Here is a 24,192-nt window from a genome sequence, read left to right as displayed (position 1 = left end):
CCTCTTTCTCTCTGGTCTGCTTGGAGCTGCTCTGCCTGGAGGGAGCAGGGCCTGGGAAGGAACCTGGGGAAAATCAGTGGTGTTTTGGGTGATTGTCCAGGGCCTTTTCTGTAGCTGTGTGAGAGCTGGGTCCGAGAGGGAAGATGGGAATCACACAAGTAGTTGACTTTCAGGAGACATGATTGCTGTGTGATTTTGGCATTGTTGGTTTTTTTTTCTGTGTGTGTGATGTCTGGTTTGTTTTTGCAAGTTTTAGAACATCAGAGCAAAGAGGAAAGAAAAAATCTCTTTGCAATGGAAGCAGCTAATAGTGGGTTATGAATGTGTCCCTGGCACGGTTCATTAGCTGCCATGACATATTGAGGACTGGGAGCGGTGTGATACCAGCAAATCAATTCCAAATTTCATCTGAGAAGGAATGTGGGGAGGCCAGATCATGCAACATGTTACCAAATATTCCTTCCCAGCCAGAATGGAGCTGCTCCTCTCTCTGGGTGCTGCTCCTGCTGGGCTGTGGTGCAGAATGCAAAATAAATAAATAACCAAGGATCTAATTTACTGATGATTAATTTGCATAATTAGTGCTGTGTCAAATCACTTCACCGAGGTGCAAGGCACACTCTTCTGAGGTGTTTGCATGGACATCTTTGCAGGTTTCCCCAAGCTCGCCTTATTTCACATTTAACAGTCTCCTGAGGCTGTCACATTGGTGTTGATGGGATTTCACAGGGTCAAAGTGGATGTGAGAGCTGGGGGTCTGCAGGGCCAAACCCCTGCCAGCCTTCTCATGCCCCATCCTGTTGCTGGAGCACTGCCCTGCCCTGGAAATATGTGTGGCCGTGGGTGGCCGTAGTCCTGGAGCCAGGGATGAGCTCAGCCCGAGCTCTGCTGTGGGCACACACCTGCCGGCCCCGGCCAGTGCCAACTCCCTGGAGAGGGGCAGTGAAGTGATGGCTGAACCCTGGCCATTCCATATCCACCTGCTGCTCTTTCGGCTGCTCCAGGGATGCTTTGGGAAGGGGCTCAGGGTGGGCAGCCAGGGATGAGGTTTTGGCCGGGGGATCAGTGCAGCAATGGAGCGCGAGGCAGTGCCTGGGAGAGGGGAGCAGTGGCTGAGCGCCTGGCAGCACCCAGTGCCGTGTGTCCCTCACTTTTCCAAGGGCTTTGCCTCTTTGCAGGGTGATTTCTGTCCCCAAATGCTGCAGCTCCCATCGCTTGGCACCAGGGCAGTCCCAGCAGTTGGACTGGCAGCACTTCCCCCATCCAGCTCTTGCTCTGGGCAGGGACCAGAGGCCCGAGCACAGGGCTGGCTTCAGGCTCATTCCCTCCCCTGGAGCAGGGGAAGCAGCTGCGGAATGCCAGCAGGTGAAGCGTCCATCGCTGCCATAAACACATGGAGTGCTCTAAAGCACGCAGCGCTGCGGGCAGCCCCGGTCACATCCCTGCTCCTGCTCCCTGTAATGGATATCAGATTGTTCTCCCAATCTTGGCATTGTTTCAATAATTGACGGATGCAGCGCAATGTTCACTGATTTAATAAGTTTGTTAGTGTAATAGAGGCTCAGGATTTTGCTGTTAATGTGCAGTGACAATTGCATTGTAGATTTGCTCATTATGTTACATAATTTAGCTATGAAATCTATCGGAAATTATATTTAAAAAAGCATTATTGCAGAACCCATCAGCGTGGCTCTCCCAGCTCCACCCACGGTGCTTTGCAGTCTGAGCGTGTCTGTTCAGTGCCTCGCTGGGACTGCACGTTCCGCTTTGGGTTTTTTGGGTCAGGGCATCTGACACTTGCCAGAAAAACAACCCTGGGTCTTGCCATGTCATCCCACCTTCTCCATTGCAGCCAAGGGTGGTGCAGGTACCCGGTGTTTTGGCAGTTCTCTGGGGAGAGCTCCAGCTGGCACTGTGCCCCTGGCCCTCCGGTGGGACAGGCACTGGCAGGTGAAGCTCTTGGCAGGTCCAAGCTTAAGCTGCTGGGGCTGTGTCAGAGCTGAACATGCTCAGCAAATGTCCCCTTTTTGGGCAGAGTCACGAGGAGGGGCTGGACATCCTTTGGGCACCTCAGAGCTGAGGGTCCCTGAGAGCCATGGGGGAGGATGGGGGGGGCTGTTGCCTCATTGCCTCGTGTCTCTCCCTGATACTGAGTGGCCTCTGTTGCCTTGTGGAGGAGATCCCAGAACTGGATGCCCTGACAGGGACATGATGCTCAGCCCTGGGGACTGAGGGGATCCCCAGAGCTGGGGCTGTGGGGCTCCACATTCCAGAAGCTGTGTTCAGGAGAAAACCCACATGGAGCCACAGTGGGTCTTGTCATCTCTGTACTCCAGCCATAGTTCCGAGGAAAACCTCGTCTTCCTTAAAGATAAAAAAATCCCAGCAGCAGTAATTTAAACAACTCTGACTGCCTCCAAATGAAGGCCCTGATGGCAAACAGGCTGTGAAATCGGCTAAGAAAAAAAGGAAAAACATATTTTTCCCAGCGTAATACTTGTTCCCACGGTTCACAAACAGCCTTGCAGGGGTTTGATGCCTTGTGCTGTTTCCAGCGGCTGCTTTTCCCTCCGCTGCCGCTCTCGTGCATCCTCAGCCATTATCCCCCGCCTGCTCCTCCTCCTCCTCTCCCACGGCCGGGCAGGACACTCCTACACTTGCCCTCCTGGAGATCCCCGGGCAGGTTCCCCCGGTGGGTTCCTCTCTGGGTGGTTCCCTGCCCGGGTGTCCCCGCGTAGATGCCGGGGTTCGGGCCTTCTCCGGCGGGTTGCCTAGCAATCCCGGCATCCCGATCCCAGCAATCCCGGCATCCCGATCCCACTCCGCCGCCGCTCCGCGCGCGCACCTCCCGCTTGCAAGGCTGCACCTCCCAAGTGGGAGCCGGTTTGCGTTTCTGGGAACGGATATCAGCCGGGACCCAGCTCGGAGGCTTGGGATGCAGGGGAGATTTTGCAGAGCTGAGCTCTCCTGCATTCCCATCTCCTCGTTCTCCAAATCTGCTGCCTAAAGCATCTTCAGCCTCAGTGAAGCGTGAGCAAGCGGCACAGCGGGGCAGAGCCGAGAGCGGGCCTGGCTGCCTTTGTCGGGAGAACAAGGGCTGCTGCGCTCGGCTGCGGGGCCGCCGCGGCCCTGCGGGCTAAAAATACACCCGTGGATCATACAAAATAGATGTGGGGGTGGGTGAGGCGCAGTCCGTGTGTTCCTGGTCCTCACTCACGTGGTGGCTCCTCATAGCCGTGATGGTTTTCTCCAGAGTGGTCTTCAGAGCCCTCGGGAGGGAAGGGGAGCTGTATGAGGGGAGGGGAGCAGTGCCTGGTTTGGGAGGCTGCGGGTGGGCTCTGCAGGAGACTGAGAAAGTCTCAGAGATGACCCTGTGCTAAACTCATAGGAGATAACTTCCTGCTCAGGCAGGCTGTAGATATTCCAGATATTTCTCAGGAAATAGAGCTTGGGTAGCTTCACCACAGTCTTAACTATTGGGAAGCACAAATAAATCATTTGAGCCAGGAAGAGGTGCTGAGCCCCATCCAGGAACGCCAGCAGGAGCTGTCACTGCACTGTGACATCCCCTAAGCCGGCGGGATTCAGGGGGCTTGGCTGCCCACTGGGAGGGACCCGCTGCCAGAACGGCCACTGCTCATGGCTCTTTCCGAGATGGAACCTCCCGGCAGCGAGCCCAGGAAAGGGCAGAGCAGGACCGCTGACAGCCGGGGTCTGCTCAGTCCGATAGCGCAGGTCTGCGCCGCTCCGCTGGCTTCCCGGGGGAGGAGATGAGCAGCAGGAGAACGAGACACAGCCGTGAATGCCAGAGGTCTGCTCTTGCATAACACCCCAGGAAGCTTCCAGCTGCGGTGGGAATGCCCGGATCACTGCCCAGAGATCCTTAAATGTGATTGAAAGGGAAGAAGGGGTAAGGGGCCGAGACACGCACGGAGCTTTAGTGAGTCTGGGGGATGCTACAAACCTACATGCTGCGGGCTCCCAGCACTGCCTTGTGTTTCCCAGTGTTTGCAGTGAGGAATGGAAATCCTCTTCCCCCCTGCCGCTGCCGTCCTGCCAGGGGCTGCCGTAAGCCTGGGCATCCCACTCAGTGCCCGGGTATCCCACCCAGTGTCCAGGTGGATGCACAGTGATGGAATCGGTGTCCCTGATCCGGCTTGTCCAGGGGGCTTTGCTCCTCACCAGTCGCGGGGCCGCAGTGCCCGGTGCTGCTGAGGACAGGGAGGGATTGCGAGAATCCCCCGGGGCAGCCCGCTCCGTGCCGGCGCCGCTGCTGGAGGCTCATTTTTGGGGGAGAAACAGACAAAACCCGGCTCTTTTGGTGGAGCAGCGGCGGGAGCGTGTGCGGAGCGGCCGCCGGGCACGGTGCGGGGGGGCCGAGGGTCCCGACCCCCCCCATCGCGCTCGGGTCTCCCCGCAGAGGGAGGGGACCCCGGGCGGGGGGCGGCAGCCGCGGGGCGGGGCCGGGGGCGGGCGCGCGCGCTCGGTGGCTCCGGTGGCGCGGGCGCAGCCGCGTGCGAGGCGGCCCGGTGAGCGCAGCCCGGAGAGCCCGACCCAGCCCGGAGAGCCCGACCCGCCGCCGGGCTGCCCCGGTCGCCGCTGCTCGGGAGATGCCGCTCGGCGGGCGGGGACCCGCGGCCGCCCTGCGCCGCCGCGGCGGGGACGTCTGAGCGCGTGAGTTACCGGGGGCGGCGGCACCGTCGCACCCCCGCCCGGCGGCACCGGCGAGGGGAGCGGGGGGGCGGGGGCGGTGAAGTTCCGCCGGGGCGGCTCTGGGGAGGGATGTCCACCGAGAGCCGCCCCGGGAGTCACAGCGGCAGCCCCGGGGCGGCGCTGCCGGAGCGCATCCCGGGGGAAGGCTGGCGGCTCCGGGCGGAGCGGGGGAGGCCGGGCTGGCAGCGTCCACCCCGGCACCAGGCGGTCCCCGCGGCGCTCCGGGACCGGCTTCTGTGGCGGCGGTGTGCTGGAGCCCGTGAGGGTTCGGTGGCTAAGCCGATTCGATCAAGGGGCAACGCGCGATGTGTGAGGGGCCCCATTAAGTTTGTGTTAAGGATTCGTCCTGCCCCTTAATTAGGGGCAGCTGCTAACAGAAACCTGGTGCTAATTGTCATTACAGCCTCCAGATGAAGGTAAATTGTAGGAAAAAGTTGGGTGAGGTGAGGTGGAGTCCAGATAAAGGATGAGAAAGAGAGGGTCCCGCTTGGGCTGGGTGAGCTGTGGGGCAGTCAGGCAAGCGAGGCAGCTTTCCCTGGGCTTTTCTTCTCCTGAATCCTTGCCTGTCTCCAGGAATTTCATTGCAAGACGGGCTTCCAGTGCAGGTATGTGCAGGGCTTGTGCGTGGGGAGGGGCAGATGGATGGCCAAGGCCCCTCGGGGGTCACCTGGGTTATGTGTGTGCTGTGTGTAAATGCCCAGTGCCGTTTTCCATGTGGAAATGCCCAGTGCCATTCTCCAGCCGTTATCCTGGTCCCCAGAGGTGTGCGTGCCAGGAGCTGCACAGCGCTTGCAGCGTCACCTCCGAGGGCATCAGGGCAGAGCTGAAGTAAACAGCCGTGGCGTGGGGGTCGGGGCGGGGGTGTGGGTCTGGCCCTACACGGGCAGTGAGTGCCCGGAGTTGGGGGCACAGACCCATCCATTCAGTGGGAGCCTGGCAAGGCGTTGGCAGTGCTCGTGTGTGCAGGCGGAGGGATGGGGGGAGCAGGGATTTCTCGGCTTCTCACTCCAGTGAGCGTGACATTAACAATCCTGGCTATTTTCGGCTGCCTTTGGTGAAGATTTGGCGCTCACTCAGTGCCTCCAGAGATGCCTGGCACTGGGGCAGGGCAGCTCTGGCTGCTGCGTTCTGTCCTGGGGGACACAGCCCGCTGGGGAATGCCTTGTTCTTTTTCCCTTCTAATGTGCCCATCGTTCTCTGGGATGTCCAGGGCTTGTGGTTCAGCTCCCAGTGTTCTGGGGCTGCATCCTGCTGCCCAGTGGTGTTTGCAATCTGGTGATATCCAGAGCTGGAGGCCTGGCCATGCTGGGTACAGTGCAGAGATGAAGGCATTCTGCTTCCCAAACAGCTTCCTGTTTTCAGGCTAAAATGGTTGAGGCATGATAAAGCCTCACAAAGCAAGAAATTAAGGCTGTTTTTCTGGATAACAGATGGAGAAAGAGCCTGGAGTTGATAATTTTCGGGGGGGGGGGGGGGGCTGATTGCAGTGGCTGGGGCTGGCAGGGCTGCCTGGACCTGGCTGTTGGTTGTAGCTCATTCCTGGCTGCAGGGAGAGGTGCCAAGGCTCTGTTTGCTGTTTCACAGAAAATACTGAAGAATTTTTATTTCTCCCCCTCCTTTGGAGTGATGTGTGTGATTGTTTGGCACCACAGAGAGCCCTGGCTGTGGCCACAGCAGCGTGTGAACCTCTGCTGAATGCTTTTGGGGACAGAGGCTGGGAAGCCCCAGCCTGGCAGTGGCAGCTCTTGCTCCTCCCTGGCAGTTTGGGCACCGTGTGGGGACAGGCACTGCAGAGCTGAGGTGCTGAGGGAGTCGTCGTTGACAGACGTCTGCTTGGCCACAGGGCTGTGGCAGTGCCTTTCCTGTCCTTTCCTGCTGCTCCTGGGCAGCCTGGGAGGTTTTAGGATGTTTTAGGATACCGACCCTTGCTCTCTCTGATGCCCCCTTTGGCAAACCACCTCTTCTAGCTTTCCTCAGCCAGAGGTGCACGCTCCATACGCTCTGCACTCATGCAGTCCCTCTGTGACAGGGGCTGGGATTTTTCTCTTTCCCACTTGCACTGTTTCTCCATCTCCCATCACCAGAACATGTCGTCCTGAATTACCAGGATGACATCCCAGCACTGGGATGGCTGGGCAGCCTCTGCTGGTGGCAGAGCCTGTCTCTCTGTGCAGCTGCTGCTCTGCCACCCTGCCCTGCACAGCAGGATTTCTCCTTCCCACCCAGGATGGGACAGTTTAGTTCTTTTGCCACCGTGGCTGAGGGGAATCTCCCCAGCTGGAGGGGAGTGCGTTAGTGGGGCTTGAGCCAGCTGGCTTCAGGCACTGGGGGGGTGAGGGTCTCCCTAGTGCTGCTCTCCAGCAGCTTGGGCCAAATTGCTCCTTTGGTGCATAAAGGTTTTCAGCTGTGCATTTCTTGAATTAGTTTGTCGGCACAGCTCTCAGCTGCTCAGCTGACGGTGGATAAATCCCTCTGAAGGTTATTGAGATAATAAAAGGCATGAGGGAAGTTCCGTAATTTATTTGAGTTCTCTTTTAATTTACAGCCTTACAGGGTGAGAGCTCAGTGGATAATGAGTCCTTATGGCTGATCTGCTCCTTTCCAAGGGCCGTGGCAGAGAAAGGGGAGCTGGGGGGGAGGTTTGAGCTGGGGGAAGGTGGAGGGGGTTGTGCTGGAGGTGCTGCAGTCATGGAGCTGCGGCTGAAGCCTTGTGGTGCTGGGAGCCTGGAGCCAGTGGTGCTGGGAGCCTGGAGCTCCTTGGGCATCACCACGGAGCTGCCGCCAGTCGAGAGCTCTTCCATTGGGATGCTCCATCCCTGGCTGGGCTGGGATGCTTGGTGCTGCTGGCAGCAGCTTCTCCTTCCTCCCTCCTCTCGCTGTACAGGCAGCGGCTGCTGTTGGTGCTGTTCCAGTGCTTTCTGCTGGAATTGTTTGAGGTATTTTGGGATGTACGTTCCTGCAAATTAATTGACAGGCTGGGATACCAGATGAGGAAGCAAAATCACCTTCTCTGTCATTTCATTAGTTATTGAGATTACAGTTGTTTTGAACCTCTAATAAACCAGTCTGAAGGCAGTTCTCCCCTTCGCTCTGCTCGCACGCAGATGCTCCAGGCATCCCTGTCTCTTCCTGACTGGACTAGATTGAATTTCTAATGGGTAGAAATGCGCACAGGAGCGCAGGATCCCTTTTCCTGTTCCATTATCCACTGTGGATGTGTCTTCTCCTCCTGCTACCCTCATCACCTGGGAGGTTCAGGGGCTGAGAGGGTGGACCCTGAGTGGGAGGAAGGGGATCCAGAGGGTTTCCTTGATGGGAAGAGCTGGTTTCTCCCGGTGTTTTGCTGTTGGTTTTCCCGAAGGTGGAAGAAGCGCATGCTCCCGTGGGCCCTGCCAGACTGCTCACATTTCCCCTCTGGGATGCTTTTCTACCTGGGGGAAGAAAAAAAACCAAACCAAAAACCAGGTCTGTGCTGGTGCTGGTGTGAGGGTGTGTGGGATGCTGTGCCAGGGGTGGGGATGGGGACTTCCAAGCCCCAGCAGGGTCCCTCCTCTCCTGCCTGTGCCACAGTGCCTGCTGTGCCCCTCTGGTGCTCAGCGCTGCCCAGGCAGGAGGTGGGGGTAAAATGGGATTTACGTATATAAGAGGACCGGGACTAGTGGATTTTGAATGGAGCCACTGCTGCTCCCTCTGGGCAGTCTGATGGATTTGGGGGTTCCTGAAAGTGGGAATCTGGGCAGCGGCCTGAGAGCTGTAATCTGCCAAAGTTATCGGAGGGACCTGTGAGCATGTCTGGAGAAACGGGGCGATTGAGGCTGAGGAAGTCACCGCAGCTGGAATTTATGGAAGTGATAAAACAACTTTTGACAACAGGCTCAGCTCCCGGCAGCTCCTCTGCAGCAAGAGAGAATATTTTCCTCCTGTTGGATCGATAAACAATTAATTCTAAAGCAGGAGCTGGAGCAAAAGGGAGAGTTTTCCAGGCTTCTAAACTCTTAATCAAGCTCTGGGTGAAACACAGATGTGAGAATCTGAGACCTGCTGATAAAATCTTGACCTTGATAACGGGTTCCTCAGTTCCTGGGCCATGGATGATACTTCCTTGGCTGAATAAATCCTCTTGTAAATATAGAGCTTGTTCCCAGATATTTATACTTCCAACATGTTTAATGTAGCTTTACTTAATAATCTGCTTCAAAATGCTGACTTTCCCCCCCACATTTTAATTGAATTCTAATTTCCATTCAGAATCAGCTTAAATTAAATGAGTTTAAAAATATAGTAAATAATACTTGTAATTCACTTACTTGTACCATAAGCTGTGAAAATAAAGACTCAAATAACCCTTTAAAGCTGCTCATGGTGCAGCCCTCTCCTTAGCAGAAAACCCGGCATCCTTTGGCTAAATGTGATAGTTTTGGGATTTGTGCCCAGCCGGGCTCAGGGAGCTCTCGGTGCTGTCTTCTCTGGGGCTCAGACTGTGTGGGGGCAGGAGGGGAGAGCTGGGGGTGCTGGCACTGCTGTCCTGTGTCTGCGGGTTTGGGAGGTCCCTGGTCACTGCTGACAAACCTTTGGCTCTGGCAGATCCTCCAGCAGCCTTTGCTGCCGTGGCTGATGGAAATGGGGGTTTCAGTGGAACTTCCCCAAACAGTGCTGGGGTGCAGCCACTGGTGGGTGTGTGCTGTTGGGTTGTGGGTGTGCTCCAGCACGGTCTGTTTGTGGGCTGGGAGGGTCTGTTCACTCTCCAGAGATTACTGGGGTCGTCCAAGAGTCTGTTTTGCAGGAAAAAGGGTTTAAGGACCTCTCAGAACCCATGCTTTGGGTTGTGGGCAGTGATGGCAGCTCTGCACCGGATGGGGCGGCGAGGGGTGTGAGCTGCTGAGGATGGACACTGGTTTGGCTGCCTTCTGGGCCTGGGATGGTGATCCTTGAGGTCGGGGTGTCACTGCCCTGGTGCCTGAGTCCCTCTCTGGCAGGATCAGGACTGCAGGGCTCTGTGTGCAGGTGTTTAGCATGCAGGGGTGGTGGATGATGCTGGAGAACATCCCCCTGCGCCGAGGGGGCCATGGCCAGCCCAGGGCACCTGCTGCAGCCACCCAGATCCAGGATACAGCCTCAGCCGGGTGCACAGGACGCTCCTGTGGGCAGTGCTGCGGTGGGAGGCAGCGTGCTGGCATGGCATGGCGTGGCAGCAGCACTGGTGGGGCTCTCCCTGTGCCCCCTCCACAAGAACAGGGCTTGGGGTGCAGCCACCAGAGCCCCCCGAGCCATGAGCAGGTGAGGGCTGCCTGGGAGGGCTCTCACCAGCAGATCCATCTGGGAAGGTGCTTCACGGACTGTGCAAATCCCGGTGTGGAGAGAGGCCGAAATTGTTCCATGCATAGCCAGTTTTTTTTTTTTAAATAAAGCTCTCTCCAGTATATTCAAGGAGTAATTAGGAATCCTGAGCTGGCTGGATCTCGATCTTTATAGCAACACAGCTGATAAAGCATGATTCAGGGACCTCGTTAGCTTTTTTTAAAGAAGTTTTTATTTAACTTCCGTGAAGTTGCCATGGTTACCCCTGTGCATGGCTTCCCTGCCTCTCCTGCCTTGAGTGCAGCTGCCAGTGTTGAGAATTAAACATCTACATTTGGAGCAGCCGTGGCCTCCCCCCACCGCCCTCCTGGGGTTTGGGAACCTTGTCCCTTTGCCCACCCTGGAAAAGGCTCCTGTTGGAGCTGTTTGATGTGGTAAAGCTCAGCCTGGGTTGTCCAAGAGCTTTTTTTTCTGGAGCAGGCTGGGAAGGGGGCTGCTCTGTTGGTGTCATTGGTGACATGCAATGTGCCACGGTCACACACTGCTGTGCACCAGCACAGCCTGGGATGCTCCCACTGAGTGACACAAAACTGCCGTGGGGCACGGGAGGCACTGGGGCTGCTGGGAGGATGGTGGGAGGCACTGGGAGCAGGGGCCAGTGCCCTGAGTCCCATCTCACTGTGGTTTGGCTGACAGGGCCTCGCTGTCCAGGAGCCAGTGCAGGCGGGGGGTTTAATGAGTCCCAACTGAGTTGCCCCCGGTCCAGCGCTGGGAGGTCACGGATGCGGGCACAGGGAGCCCAGGTGGGGCACAAGATCAGCCCATTTCTGTCACAGTGGCCATGATGTAAGATACTGGCAGAGTGGGTTGTGACTGTGTGCCTTGAGCCAGGCAAACCCCAGGGGCTGGGGAACCAGGGAGGCAGCAGCTGCCCCCCTAGCCCAGTTCTGGGTGCTGGGGGGATGCTGGAGACTCCAGAAGGGACACTGGATGCTTGAGCAGTTGTTGGATGGCAAGGTGAAGCTGTGCTGCGTCCTGCCAGTGCAGGGCTGTGAGCTCTGCTGGCAGCGGTACCGGCGCTGGCGGTGCCTGGTGCTGCTGCGCCGCTTCCCGTCCCCGCGGCTCCAGCCAGGTAACAGGGACCTTGTGCTGGGCCAGCCGTGGTGGCCATCTGTCCGGGCAGGGCTGGACTCTGTCCTCATTCTGTCAAAGTTTTGTCAAGCTTCCCCCCCCCCCCCCGCTCCTCTCGGCGTTTTCAGCAGTGGAGGGTGGGAGGGTGCGTGGGAAGTGAAGCCGCACCAGAAATAATCCTGCGCGTCCGGGGTGCGAGCAGCACCGTGGGGAGGCTCTGCTCCCCCTGCCCGCCGGCTCCTCACTGGGGTCACAAAGTCCCCAGGCTGAGGGGAGCAGCTTTTATTTGTTTGTCTCCCTGTCTTCCTCGTCCTCCCTTCCTTCATTTCTCTTTTCCCTTCTCCATTTTCTTTCCCGATGAAAGATTTTCTTGCAGTGTCAAGGCAATGTGACCTGGTTCCGTAATAAAGAGGAGGCTTATTAGAATTAAAGCCCAACAGTGTTAAAAAAGCAATCTTTGCAAGATTGAGGCCATGAGGGAATTGTAAATTCTCAGCAAAGACCTCATTTAAAGACTGGGATGAAAACACATGCGCATGCATGCACCGAGGCCTGGCACTGTGAGGGCACATCTGGTTCAAGAAGAATTTTGGGGAGGATGAGGGATTGGAGCAGTGCTTGGGTCCTCATGGCTTTGCTCGGGATCCTCCTGCTGGTTGGGCACGGTGGTGGCTGTGCTGGCTCCGTGAATATCGCTTGAGTTTGGATTTGTTTTCCTTGTTCTCCGGGGATACCCTCCCCGTAGCCCCCCCTCTCCTGCATCCCCGCTCAGCCCCTCCTGGCGCAGCCGCCCACCTGCCGCGGGGTGGGAGCGATGGCAGCCGGTGAGTCAGGCTGCCCGGGCTCTCCCCGGCTCAGCGCAGCCCTCTTCCAGCTGCTCGCCACAGAAATTTCCCTCGGGGTGAGATGGGTGCTGGGTTAGTGCCGGAGTCGGTGGGGAATGCCGGGATGGGGTGGCCCTCCCTGGGGCGAGGTGTGCCGGCTTCGTGCCCCCGTGCCCTGGTGCTGGCTGTGGGTGCTGTGTGCCGGGGGTGCCCCTGCACAGGCAGGTAAGGGCTCCCAGGGGCTCCCGGTGCCCCCCAGGGCAGATGGTGCCACGGCTTTGGCCTCATCTTGCACAGGGCACTTTTTCCTCCCGCCCATCTCTTTGGACGGGACCTCTCGTCAGTGCCCAGGGAGCAGCCGAGTGCGCCGGGGGGAAGGGCTGCAGTGGGCAGCAGGTGAAGAGACCCCACTCCCCTCCCTCCCTCCCTCCTTCTCCTGTTTTTTTTCTCCGCGGCTGCATCCCCGTGGCTGCGGGGAGCGAGTGCGGAGCGACAGAGCTGTCGGAAGGCGCGGGGCCCCCGCTGTCGGAGCGGCTGCGGTCCCCGCTGGTCCCCGCGGTGGTCTGTTGTCATGATTTGCTGTTATCTGTGTAATTAGAGAGCCGGCTCTCCTGGCGGGGCTCGGCGGCCGCGCTGGCTCCGAGTGCCGCGCACACCTGCGGTGCAGCAGAGTGAGGAGATCGGAGCAGCGAAGGGTGGGCTGACACGTGTGTCCAGCGGCTCACGGCCTGAGGCCGGGCTGCGGGAGCCCTCAGTGCCCGGCCGAGGGGAGGGGCCAGCTGGGGGCCTCGGGGCTCCTGTTCAGTGATGCCCAAGGTCAGCGGAGGCTCTCGGTGACGTGGATCCTTAGAGACGGTGGAGCCAAGTGGCCTGAGCGTGGTGCTCCAGGGACAGAGCTGCCATCTCCTCGGATTCGTGTCCTGGGGCCCGTGGCTGAGGCTCCCTCACTGCCTGGCCTGCCGGGTCCCTAGCGAGCCCTGCTGTGGGCACCTGCAGAAGCGGCTGTGCCAGAGGGACAAACGCACACGTGCCAGGATCGGGACATCAAAGATTCTTTCCCCCAGGTCCCCCTCAGGTGTGGGGGGCAGACAGGGCGGGTCCCTGGGTGGCTGTGCTGTGCTGCCGGGGTGGATGGTGGTGGCTCAGCTGTTGTCTTTGTTGTCAGTCCTGCTCCAGGATATTTACAGGGAGCCCAAGCTGTGCCCAGCCCCGCGCTGCCCTGCGCCGCTGCTCCTCGGCACCTCCACACCTTGCAGAGGGGTCTCTTACAGGGGTTCCTTCCTGAGGGGGTTGGAGCAGGTCCCTCCCCTGCTGCCTGTGGCCTGGAGAAAGGCAGGGCTGGCACTGCTACCTCTCCCTAACGTGCCATTAATGTAATGTCGTGTCCAGGAGCCTTTCCTGCAGGATAAATGGCCTTTCCATCCAGAGCCTGCGTGAATTACGCTGACGTTTTGCTCCTGAGTAGATGTGTGTAGGGGAGCTGGGTATTGGATTGGTGAGAGGCAAGAGAAGCAATCTCTGGGAGGCCATCAATTTGGATTAGGCTTTGTGGACTGGGATGGAGGGTAATCACCATCCTTCATTTCAGAGCGGTAAGAAACAAGTCAGCTTCTTTATGGATCATTATAGCTGCAGCAGGAATTGCTTCCACCTCGGCCATGGCACGGATCCCTGCTGGGCACAGTGGGTGGAAGAGGGTGTAAAACCAAAGGGGGGAGCTGGCTGTGGCTTCGGAAGGATGAGCCGGACTCCGGCCTGGCTGGGTGCTGCTGCCACGTTCCTTCCTGGATGAGATGGCCCTGCTACAGGTGCTTATCTCTGCCTCCCGCAGCTGGAGTCGGTTGAGGTGAGGTGAATGGTGGGAGCCTGGGTGGGAGTCAGTGAGGGAGCAAACGCTCCCCAGAAAATGGGTCTGGGTCTGTCTGGAGGTGGGATCGCATCCATCCCCCTTGCTGTGCCTCTGGCCTCAGCTGAGCTTCCACCAGCAGCGTCTGCCAGTGCAGACTCTGATGGGTGTTGGAGTTGCTTGTGGGCCTCAGCGTTGTCCCCTGGCACGGCAGCGTGATGGGGACCGGCCGCTGCCCGGCTCCACAGGCACCGTGTCCCCCCATGCCGGCTGTGGCACGGGGAGTGTTGGCGCAGCATCCCGCAATCCTAGCCTGGGGAGGGTCCCAGCCAGTGCCCGGCTCTGTTGGTGCCGTGTCCCTCGTCCCAGCCTGCCGTGGCAGGAGTTGCAGCGTGTTCCCGGCCCGCTGACAGCAGCGCTCCCAGGCATCCTCCTCCCGCCGCCCGCGCACGCCCACGCGCAGCGGCGATGAAAGGCTCAGCCCGTAAACAGGGGAGAGGAGGAGGGATGGGATGGGATGGAAATGGGGCAGCGGCCGAGGTGGGGGAGCACGTGTGTGGAGCTGAACCAGCCGAGCCGAGTTGGTGGGGTCGGTGCTCTGCTGCCGCCTGGGGTGGGAGCTGCTCGGGGCCAGCGGGGAGTAGAGATCTGCTTTGGCCTCGCCGAGCGAAGGCCTCCCCTCCCTCCCTTTTGTTTGTATTTTTCTTTTCTTCTTTTTTTTTTTTTTTTTTTTTATATCTGAGTGCTTCATTTTCCAGAAGCTGTCATTTTACATAAACCTCTCAGCGAGGTACATCCATTCCCACTGCCAAAATCTCCATATCAAACACTTGTACCACGCCGCTGAACTGACAGCCCTGCCTGTACGCGCTCCGTGCCTTTACAAAGGGATGCTGCGTCGGGGAAGGATATAAATACACGCATTGGAATGACATGCAGCGTGCTCGCTCGCCAGCTCGTGCTGCCCTGCTCTCTTGCTGCCCAGCTAAAATTTATCTGAAGCCTCGGCACAGGTACCTACAGGCCCCTGGTGGCACCCACAGCCCCCGGCAGCACTGGCACTGGGGTGGGTGGCAGGATGCCGGTGGGCAGCTGCCACGCCGGCGCCGTGCTGCTGCTGTGGCGGGCGCAGGGCTGGGGTGTCGCATGCACTGAGCTGTGGGTTTGGGGGACAGGAGCCCCCCGGCAGTGATTCCTGCAGCCCCTGTGCGTGGGAAGCCTTTGCTGGTGCGGAGTCTCGGAGCTGTGTGGGGTTCCTGCTGCCCAGGTGCCCGCAGGATGCTCCGTCCCATCAGGCTGAGGGACTGGTGGGGCACAGGGAGCTGGTGGGCCCCAGGGTAACCCACGTGCTGTGGTGCAGCAGGAGTGCGGCTGCTTGGCTTGAAACGCTCTCTGTGCTTCAAATCCTGTTTCAATGGGAGTAGGGACAGAGCGTGTTAAGCAATCCAACTGCTTCCTTTTCAAACGAAATTATTTTCTTCTGGATGAAATTCAAATCCAACCCCAAATCCCTGTTTCTTTGCAAAGGAGAAGGAAGGAAATGCAAAACATGCTCCCCACCCCCCAAGTCTATCAGTCTTGCAGCTGATGAGCAGAACCATTCCTGTTTGTCCTGGGATTCCCTCCCTCGTCGTCGCAAGGACGTCGCTGTTGTCAGCGATGGCGCTGTAGCCGTGTGCTGTCACACTGGCTGCAGGCATCGGCTGTTCCCCAGGATGGCACGTGGTTGTCCGGGGAGGCAGTGGAATGCTGGAGTGGTTATCGGGGAGGCAGTGGAATGCTGGAGCAAGTCCCAGGGGAGTACTGAGAGCTCCCGTGGTCCCTTGCTCCCCTGGGGCCACCACAGTCCATGGGCACCTGGCCCTGCCGGGGTGCGTTGGTCAGTGACGTGGCTGTCACTGGCAGGGCTGTACCCATCACCTGTAACGCTGTGCTGGTGGTTTCTGCTGCTCTTCCAGATGGGGACCTTGATGTGGGAAAGATGAGTTTTTTTTTTTTTTTTTTTTTTTTTTTATGTAATACCATTAAAGTGGTTTTTAATTGAGTTCATTTTGGCAAGTTTGATGATAAATTTTTCAGCACCTCAACTGGGAGAGACAGGTCTGTGCTCAGCTCTCCTGCTTTCCACACCAGGGAAGGTCCAGGACGTGAGATGTTTCTGGGCTGAGCTGTTTCCATCCTCAGGAATCCTCTGAGATCTCTGGCCCCAGCTAAGGCCGTGCTGGCACAGGTATGGGGGAGTGTGTTGTGTGTCCCCAAAGCTCCTGTCCCCCAGCTCTGCTGCTGGGGGTGTGGTGATGCTCTAAGTCAGGTCTCTGGAGACCCCAGCCTGGCTGGAGCAGAGGGTTTGCTATGCTCCAGCTGGGGAAGGTGCATGGGGGCTGATGTGATGCAGTTGTGTTGCCCCAGCGGTGCGTGGGGAGGGCACAACTGCAGCCAGACATATCACAATGCCCAGGGAAGGGGTGGGTGGGTGGGTGAGCTGCCTCTGCTCTGCCTTGTGCCACGGCTCCTTCCAGCCAGGATGAATCAGCCTTTCCCAAGGACCTGTGAGCAATCTGCCACCACTGTGGCCTTGGGTCCCCAAGGAGTCACAGCCCTCCCTGGGCAGGGAGCCATGAGGTGAGGGCAGCGACAGTGCCAGCTGCGGTGGCATCTGCTGCTCTCGCTGGCAGAAGGCACAGACCTCAAGGTTTGTGTCCCCAAACTGCTCTTAGCAGAAAGAAGTGCACCGTGCTGGTGATGCTCCTGGCACCGACGTGCAGCTGGCAGCTGCTGGGGGCTGTGCCATCCCTGAGGGGCTGCTGCACCCTCGGGGACCCACTGTAGGCTTGGGCAGTCCCCACAGCCAGGGGCTGGGATTCCCTTTTCCCAGGATGGAGGGAACTATCCAGGCTGGGCCCCTGGCTCCAGTGCATGGCTCAGCCCAAAGCCCCGTGGTTGCCCTGAGGGGAGGTGAAGGTCCAGCCCTTGGCTCTGTCCGTGCGGGACGTGCGGGCAGGGCCTGCCAGGATCTGCTCCTGGGTCTCTGCCCGCTCCCCTGCTGCCAGTGGCAGCTGCTGAGCCCAGCCGGAGCAGCCCCTGGTGCCAGCTGCCTCTGGGCCACCTTCCCTCTTCCCTGCTTAGTCCGGAGGCTTTTCCCTTCCACCTGCGCGTGCTCCTGCGGGAGCGCTGGCGTGGGAGGGCAGGAGGGCGCAGGGATGGGGATTTGGCTGGAGCTGGGTAGGGGCTCAGTTGGGCTGTGGGCGATGGAGGGAAGTTGGGCTCTGCTGGCAAAGTTTCTGCCCGTTCATCATGGGCGAAGGGATGTTTTGGTACGTGCTGATTAACTGCCTCCTCCCAATGTGCAAGATAAAATATGAACGACTGCATTCTTTGACTTAAAATTTAATTAAAACTATATATCAAAAACGTGAGACCCCAGGCTTAATAAAACCTGATAAAATTATACTAATACACTTCAATTTCAATCCAAGGCTTCCTGATGGAAGAGCGTGAGAGGCTGAGCCTGTAACTAGATTAGAAACACCTCCTATGCAATATTTATGGTGCTGTCCTGCTTGAGATGCATGGCCGCCGAGGAAGGCTCTGACACCGTGATGAAGAGGAGTTGTCAGCTTGGCTTATGCGTAAATAGGAGAGAGGGTGAGATCGTACGGGCTGTTCCCTGTGGGGGGAGAGTGACTTGGGCAGAGGATGAGCTCGTGGAGGGAGGGAGACATGGAGGGAAGGAGGGATGCTGCTCCCCCCAAGCTGCTGTGCCCTGGGGATGATCCCTGTCTGTGACACCAGCGGCCCAGCAGCTGTGGGCTGGGGCGAATTGAGGGGTGGCCTCTGCCCCTGTGGCTCCTGACAGCTGCCAGTGGCTGTGACCACTTCACCTTTACAGGTGATTTATTGGGTGAGGATTAGCGGCTCAGAGCCATTGCCCAAACAAGCTGGTTTGTTCCATGTGTGGGAGTGTGGCTGTGCCAGCAGGAACAGTGGCCACCAAGCTGCTGGGGAGCAGCCCATGGTGGGCTGCTTCTGCTCCAGGCAGGAATCAACAGGAGCACCCAGTTCCCCACATGGTCCTCTCAAGCAGGGTCCCTCTGGTACAACCCAGAGCATCATTGCTGTTGGAGCCTTTCCCTGCTGGCCCGTATCCCCAAAATTTCACTTTTGGGTGGAAATGCCCTGGATTTGCGTCTGCAGAGATGTTGGTGACAGGGGGGTGTCACCCTAAGCTGTTCAGAGGGGTCTGGGGTCATCAGCAGGGCTCAGTGTGGCACAGGCGGCTGCGGTGCCACCTCACCCCAGCGGGAAGCGGCTCGGGCAGACTGTTAATGTGGAGCATAAATCCTGGTGGCGACAGGGGAGGTCAGAGCAGGGAGGCAGGAGCAGTAAAGCATTGCAGGCAGAGAGGCTCCGTCCTTAGAGGAGAACCCAGGGCTCATTACTGAGCACAGGGAAAATGGGTTGCGACGTTACAGGGCTGGGCGGTTTTGGGGGCCAGGAGCTCAGTTTGTGGCGATACAGTCGGTGGGGCAGGGGCCTTTCTCCCACCTTCACTGCCTTGGGTCATGCCTGAACCCCTTGTTGACTTGGATGAGGTCAGTATGCAGCCTGGGCTTGGACAGGATGCTGAACACGGGGTGCCAGAGTCATCTGTTGGGGCTGGGGGTGCAGCCCAGGGCTGGGGGTTGCCGGGACCCGGCGCTGCCCCAGCGATCTGTGCCCATCTACCGCAGCTGCCTCCACTGTTCCCCCCTCTTCTCTCCCTTCCAGGTGAGCGGGCACGCGTCCCCCTGGAGCGCTGACGTGCTCTGGTGCTTCTCCAAGGCTGTGGCAGCAGTTCCAGCAGCCAGTGGCCTGGCATGACCCCGGGAGCTGGAAGAAGGGGGGTGAGGTGGGCACTGAGCTGGCGTGGAGCCCCTTCCCAGGCAGGAGGGGACCCAACAGGCAGCATTATCAGCTCTGCCAGCTACAAGCTCCCTGCCCCCTTGCCCGCTCTCCAGATCCCTGGGGAACTGGAAGTAAGGCCAGAGCAAAAGGTGAAGGGATGGGATTTGGGTGCTGGTGCCCATCCATGCCACCTCCCCGCATCCCTCCTTGCCCAGGCTGTGCTGGGGTTCGTCCCTCACGCTGCCCCTCTCCCAGCCCTGCAGGGCCGCTGCTCCCTGCTCTGTGGAGCTGTATTTTCAGAGACTGTGGGGGATGTCGTGTGTGTAAAATTAGCGCTGCCTTGTTAGTGCTTCTCAGGCTAATTCGGAGTGAAATGCTTTAGCAGCGGTGGGCTGATTCTATCAGGAGAACAAGAACTAATTAAATTCACTCTGACCATCAAGCAGTAAATTATTTATACCCAGACAGATGCAATCTAATCTGTAGCGTCCAGCCCCACTGAACCTGCAGCCTCCTTGGTTCGGGATGAGGAGCAGATTAGGCAACAGAGGGGGAGCTGGGAAGGGCAGAGTAAGGGTTGCCAGAGAAGGCAATTTTTTTTTCCCTTTTGGGGCCAGTGCTGCAGCAGGACCCCTCCACTGGCACTGTGGCCCCTGGGCCTGCCTGGGGAACTCCCGAGCATGGGGGCCTTTGGGGCTGGGAGCAGGAAGGAGATGGGGTGTCCTCCAGCAGCTGCCCATGCTCCTCCATCCTGGGGAGCTGGCACAGACCCACACTGTCGCCTGGGGAGGTGGTTTACCAATGTCAGCAGGGAGATGTGGGAGTCCTCCTCCTCCTTCACCTCCTCCTCCTCCCAGGAGGAAGGCCAGGCACAGTACAGAGGTCCTCACCTCTGATTTTGCACCACTGTACTGTGGTTCCTGTGCTGCTGTGTGATTTCCATCACCCCCCTCCCTGTGCCTCCCCAGGCCCAGTGCTCACAGCCGGCTCAGCTCGGGGCAAGTATGAGCCGTTATCATCTCTGCAGGGGTTTGTTTTTTGGTGATCTGACCCGGTGCCTGATTAGATCATTCCTGCCGCACAGTGGAACCGCAGCTTCCTCTGCCTACGAGCCGCAGTTCACTCTAATTGCGATTGAGCCGAGATCCCTCTTCTCTCCAATCGAAAGGGAAGAGTGAAAAATCATTTGCTAATCCTCTTGGGGGTTGTAAAGGATTCCAGCAGCCTGGGAAACAGCTCTGCTTGGGGCTGAGAAAATGGTGTGGTAAAAATGATCTGGTTGTTATTTATGTTAGAGGGACAGAAAGAAGGAATTCCAGAGCAGCCGGAACAGAGCATCACGGGGATGGTCCTTGTCCCCTTGGGAACGGAGATTTCCATTCTGTCCTCGGGCAGGCATGGTGTTGGGAGGGCTGGTTTGACTGGGAAGAGCTTGGCTCTGTTCAGGGTAGGAGCCTGTGGAAACGTCAGGGTCACTGGTGGGTGCCCATGGGGCCAGGCAGGGAGGGCAGTGCTGGCTGGGCTCGGGTGTTCTCCAGCTGCAGCTTCCCAGCGGGCAGGAGCACCTCTGGTGCGATGCCTGGGAGCTGCCCCACAGAGAGAGGGATGGATCCCTGGTGCAGGGATTGGGCTCTCGCTGCGTTTATCGAGGTGTTTAAGGATAAATCGACTGTAACCAGTCTGTGCCCATAGGGGCTGAGCTCCTCCGGGCCGGAGCAGAGCTTGTGCTGCCCAGTAATTCCTGCCGGGAGGAGGCAGCGCAGGCAGGCTCCAGGGCTTGTGCCGTGTTCGCATGGAGCACGCAGGCACTCGGAACCACAATGCGTTCATTTTTCCATCATGCTGGAGGTGCAGGCTCCGACGTCAGGCGTGGCCGAGCCCCGGCAGCAGCGCAGGGGAGCCGGCAGCGTGCTCGGCTCCGCTCCGCTCCAGCTGTGCCGCGGTCTGGGGACGGGCGAGCCCAACCGGTGTTTGCATTTGCACCGGTGATTAATCTCTGTAGCAGGGGAGGGAACTCCTGTTATGAATCAGGCTCATAACTCCCGGCGCACACATTTCCAAAGCCCCGCTGAACTATTAATCCACCCGGCTCCCTGGGGTAGGGAGGATGGAGGGGGAAATGTCACCTTGTGGCAGGAGAGCTGTGATAGGCAGCCAAGTCAGCAGCTCCGTCTTGGAGATGGCTCCTGGTCTCCAGATCCCACCGATGGACCATGTGGCCTCGCGATTGATTTAAAAAGGAGAGAGAGAAAAAAAAAAAAAAGGCAACTGCTTCACTCTGGCTTTGCTGATGCTGAGAGGACAGATTTGCCTGCTGGCAGCTCTGCCATTAACTGGATGAGCTATTCAAGTGTGGGTTATGGATTTGGGATCAGCTTGACTGTGCTGGAGAAGAGACACGGTGCTGAGCCCAGATGGATGCGTGGCCCAGGATGGGGCTGGGGGGAGCTGACGTGCTCTTTTCAGGAGCGGCAGAAGGCGGGATGGAGGAGCCTTCCCTGGGAGCAGATAACCTTGGAAGGGTGAGAAGGTCTCCCAACTCTGGCCAGATCCCTCCTGGCTGCATGAGAGAGATTCATGGATGCGGGGAACACGTGCTGCAGCCCCCAGCAGCAGAAGGGCTGGAAGTGGGGAAGGGAGATGGGAATTGGGTAACAGGAGGTTCCTTCCACTGGGAAGGAGGGAGGAATTGGGAATTTCCCAGCAGCACTGGGAGAGGAGCCATGTTTTCAGAGTCTGGAAACTACTTCCAGGATGCAAATATCCCTTTCCAGCCCCAAAGCTGCCACAAGAATCCTCACTGCTCCTGCAGGCAGCTGGCACTCATAGCCCTGGCATCCCTGAGCTGCTGTGGCAGTGCGAGAGTGAGCTGGACCCTCTGGCAGCCAGCGAGGAGAGGGACTGGGATTTTGGTTTTGGCTCATGAGGATCACTTGGACATTGAGCAGCAGAAGATGAAGCAGTCAGAAGTTGCTCCCAACTGCTTCATTTGGGCAGGATACGAGTGCTCACAGCCTGGGATGCGCCCACAGTCCCAGCGTTGCTGTCTCCTTCCTCCTGGGTGGATCTGGCTCGGCAGTGCCAGTGCAGTGCAGGAAACACAAGCATTTTGATATTTTTTATTTTTATTTTCCATTTTTGCCACAGTTCCACAGCCCCTCTGTCGCACTCCTTGTTAAGCTGTTAAATCACTCCATTTATTTAGCACGAGCATTGCTGAGAGCTCATTTTTATCTTGGTGAAAACCAGACTTGCTCATGGGCACATAATGAAATTGTATAAATATACCCTTAGCTGGGAATCTAATTTATTTTTCCTGTTCATTATGGGGTAGAAGGCCATTATGAGATGTAGAACTTTTTTTTTTCCCAGTGCTGGAATTGAAGGGCTGGTGTGGGCACTTTTTATACTGATGATTTTGCCCTGATTCAATTTGAAGCTGGTTAGAGCTCAAATACTGAAGCATAATTGACAGAGATCGGTGTGGGTTGCCATGCTAATGTCCTGGCTGTGGCTCTGTGGCAATGCCGGACCAAGGCCGGGTGGAATCTGCGGCCGGTGGAGCACGGCTGGGCACCGCGTGTCCGAGATGGGAGTGGAGATTCCCCTGAGATGGGATTGTGGGGAGCAGTGGTGGCCCAGCCCCAGGGCAGCAGGAAATGAGCCCGTCCCTTTGTCCATCAGCGGGATTGATTTTCGACAGTATTGATACTGCTATAAAGTCCTGTTTATGGAGCTATAATTAAGCGGGGCCATTTAGCCGGCAGTGTTAAGTGCTGAGCAGATTTATGGCACAGCTCAGCCTTCGGCAGGGTTATATTTCAGCACGAAGCACACCAGGTTTTTATGTGTTCTGCGATTGTGTTCGTGTCACAGTGATTAGTATAATGGGGGCTTCCGGGGTCGTGTTGCCAAGCTGAGGAAACAGCAATTATGGGCCGCTGCAGTATCAACTTAATTGCATCCATTTGCAAGCGACATGGGCCCGGGTGTACAGGAGCAGCTGGCGGGGCGAGCCCTGGCACCCCACATCCACTGGCCCTGGCCAGCCCCCGGCACCCGGGGGTGGGATCTGCTGGGGCTCTGAGGTTCTGTCACCGGGCAGAGCGGAGAGCGTCTCCTGTCCAGGCACTGGGACACGCTCAGCTGAACCGAAACCAGCGCTGCTGGGATGCTGCTGGGTTCAGGGTCCCTGGTGCTGGGGCAATGCTTGGGAGAGCCGGGGGGAATGTGCTTCTCCAGGAGCTGGCGGTGCTTCAGTGGCATCGCCCAGGGCTGTGTGATCTCCCTGTGTTTCAGCCTCAGTCCATCGTCCATTTGGCACGGGCAAGCAGCGGTGTGGCCACACAGCTGCAGCACCCTGGGTGCTCCCATGGCTTGTCCCCGTGTCTGGGGGATGGGCAGGCCCAGCTCTGCAGCAGAGGGCAGCGTGGGACAAAGCGATCCAAGGGCGAAAGGGCCAGCAGTGGATTTGCAGTGGTGCAATTAGAGCTCACCTTGGTGTGCACTTGGCAGCCTTTCCTTTGAACTCTCTCCCCTGATGGCTTTCCCGAGATCTGGAGATTTCCCAGGTCAGCCCTTTGCCATAGGCAGGTTCTGCAGAGCAGTTATAGATACCCAGGGAAGGCTGGGAGTGAGCCTCTCCTGAGCATCAGGAATTCCTGTGCCCCTGGGCAGGCTCCATCCGTTAGCAGGACTTGGGGATGCTGGGGCTGGCACAGGCAGGGCCTGGGGGTGCCAGGGCTGGCCAGCACCTTGTGCAGTTGTGCCACCAGCAGCGTGCCATGAGCATGCTGCAGCGGCTGGAGAGAGGCAGCTCCGTGGGAGCTGGGCAGGCTGTGCGGGAGTGTCCTGCTGGGAACAGCGGTCCCTGGGCTGCTGGCCTGGAGGCAGTGGAGCATCATGTGGGGCTCATGGATGCACTGCCACAAGTGCATCAAGGATCACAAGATCTCTTTTCCAGGTGGAACCAGGGCTGAGAGGGCACCTTCCTTGCTCTTGCCCTTGCTTTTTTCCAATTCATTGCAGGAATTAGATGGACTTTTGCCGACTAAGAGGTGTTAAATGGCTCTAAATACTCTTCACACTGCAATATCTCCACCACAGTGTTTAATCGAGTGCCACAGAAAGGCCTATAAATAAACGTAATGCGCCTGTGCCAGTTCCCTCCCACGGCATCTCGGAGCTTGCAAGAAAGTCGGCAAGTGGCTTGTGCTTGGACTGCAGCTCCTGCCTTCCCCTCCCATTCCTGTCCTCCTCTCCCCTCTCCACCCCTGCCCTTCATTCCCCATTCCTACCCTTTCCTTTTTACCCTTTTTCCCCCATCTGAGAGTGAGGGGATCGAGCCCTGGAGCCTGGGCATGTTGAACCACTCGCCACCCCACTGGAATGCAGCTGCAGGAGTGAGGATGGGAGGTCTGGAAGCAGAAGCCCAGTCCTGGCCCACAGGGCCCATGGAGACAGGACTGGGAAGCTCCTTGCAGTTGTCCCCCCGTT

General features: G+C 58.1%; 2 long non-coding RNA genes across 2 annotated transcripts in view; both read left to right on the top strand.

Annotated features, from left to right (window-relative positions):
* The first annotated feature begins 5,193 nt into the window (after positions 1-5,193).
* LOC138120062 (uncharacterized) overlaps positions 5,194-24,192 on the top strand; it is a 33,053-nt gene continuing 14,054 nt past the window's right edge. The window contains exon 1 of the long non-coding RNA XR_011155719.1: positions 5,194-5,318. This is a non-coding gene — a long non-coding RNA (uncharacterized lncRNA). The remainder of the gene's footprint in view (positions 5,319-24,192) is intronic.
* LOC138120061 (uncharacterized) lies at positions 14,741-19,134 on the top strand. The gene is made up of 4 exons (XR_011155718.1): positions 14,741-14,825; positions 15,946-16,042; positions 17,289-17,457; positions 18,580-19,134. It is a non-coding gene; the product is annotated as an uncharacterized lncRNA (long non-coding RNA).

The sequence above is a fragment of the Aphelocoma coerulescens genome, chromosome 18, assembly GCF_041296385.1.
Source record: "Aphelocoma coerulescens isolate FSJ_1873_10779 chromosome 18, UR_Acoe_1.0, whole genome shotgun sequence".
Classification (NCBI taxonomy): domain Eukaryota; kingdom Metazoa; phylum Chordata; class Aves; order Passeriformes; family Corvidae; genus Aphelocoma; species Aphelocoma coerulescens.
Note: the sequence above shows the minus strand (reverse complement) of the source record. Positions and strands in the feature narration are given on the sequence as shown.